General features: G+C 49.3%; 1 pseudogene; it reads right to left on the bottom strand.

Moving 5' to 3' along the window:
- Positions 1-375: 375 nt before the first annotated feature.
- LOC144376619 (olfactory receptor 10W1-like) lies at positions 376-1,309 on the bottom strand (annotated as a pseudogene).
- Positions 1,310-1,740: the final 431 nt, after the last annotated feature.

Genomic DNA, 1,740 nt, shown 5'->3' with positions numbered 1-1,740 from the left:
AGTTTGCCTTTGGGGTCTAGGAGTGATAATGACTTCCTGCTATCGCTGGTGTGGAAGTCCCTGTTGGTTTCCTTTCCCACAACTGCTGGAGACAATTCCATTCTTACATTTCTTAAAAAGGCTAAAATCTATGGGATGAGCCTTCTCTTTCTAGCTGCACCCTCTCATTACACTTTATAATTTTCTCCTAGAAGAGTATTTACTGAGTCAAATGGTAGAAATATTTTAAAGGTCCTTGGCACACATAAACAGTATTTATATAATTCATACTTTAAAAAAAATTTCCTTGAACATCAGCTGAGAGAAATCCAGCCGTATAGGCATATTGACGCACTGGAACCAAACCCTGGTCTGATAGGCGTGCCCTCCCCTGTCCTAGACTCTCAGGGAGCCACAGTTCCTGGTAAGCACTTTCCCAATGGCCCCTTTCATCTCGCTGTTCCTCAGTGTGTAGATGAGGGGGTTGAGCATTGGGGTGCCCAGTGTGTAGACGAGTGAGATGAACTGATCTTGCTGGGGGTGGTAGGTGGAGCGGGGGCGCAGGTACATGAAGGCACAGCAGCCATACTGCAGCAGCACCACAGCGAGGTGGGAGGAGCAGGTGGAGAAGGCCCTGTGGCGGCCAGCTGCAGAGTGCATCTTGAGCACAGGGGCCACTATGAAGGCGTAGGAGGTGGCGATGAGGAAGAAAGGCACGGCAATGGCCAGCGTGGCTGCCACCAGCACTGACAGCTCGTGGAAGTGGCTGTCGGTACACACCAGTTGCATGACGGGTGGCACATCACAAAAGAAGTGCTGAATACCTCGATCCTGGCAGAATGGCAGAGAGAAGATGAAGGCCACCAGTTGCAAGGACAGGAACAAGCCGGTGACCACAGATGCCACCACCAGGCGGACACAAACAGTCAGAGTCATGATGCAAGGGGTGACAAATGGCGATGTATCTGTCATAGGCCATGGCAGCCAAGACGAAGCAGTCTGCACTGCCTAGTCCAATGAAGAAGGCCATCTGCGTGGCGCAGCCCAGGAGGGTGATGGTCTTCTCTGACTGTAGGGTGCTGGCCAGGATGTGGGGCACCACCGCAGCAGTGTAGCACATTTCTACCCCCGAGAGGCTGCCCAGGAAACAGTACATGGGCACACGGAGGCGGGCTTCAGCCTGGATGGACGCCACAGTGAGGACATTCCCGGAGATGATAAGTGCATAAGCCATGCTGACCCCCAGGAAGGACAGGACTCGCAGCTCTGGGCAGGAGGGGTATGCCAGGAACACAAACTGCATCATCACCGAGTGGTTCCCCCAGGTCATTGAGCTGCAGCTTGCTCTCTGAGGTCACAGGACAGAAGGGAGGGTCAGACAGGTGATGTATCATCACCCAGGTGATGTGTTTGCACTCTGAGCCGTGAAGGTGATTTCCAAGGCTGGAAGTGAAAACAAGAAGGATCAAGACTAGTTTTTGTCCACTTTTATGAAATTCCTCCATAGAAGTAACTGCACTTCAATTTCTAACTTGCCCATAGCTGGGTCCAATTATGTGAGAGAATATGAAGAAAAGTGGATGGGAGCAGAACTAAATAACTATTGTTTCAACTGCCAAATTTTAATATTTTTTTGTTTTTCAATGTGTTTTTGAAAAAAAAATCTCTATCCTGAATTACTAGTTGCAATAGAAATCATTCATATAAACCCATGTCAGTGTCACAAACATGGGGACTAGTGTCAGAAATATCTAAAACATC

This window comes from Ictidomys tridecemlineatus, chromosome 4 (genome assembly GCF_052094955.1).
Source record: "Ictidomys tridecemlineatus isolate mIctTri1 chromosome 4, mIctTri1.hap1, whole genome shotgun sequence".
Classification (NCBI taxonomy): Eukaryota; Metazoa; Chordata; class Mammalia; order Rodentia; family Sciuridae; genus Ictidomys; species Ictidomys tridecemlineatus.
The sequence above is the reverse complement of the archived record's forward strand: the minus strand, read 5'-3'. Positions and strand labels throughout refer to the sequence as shown.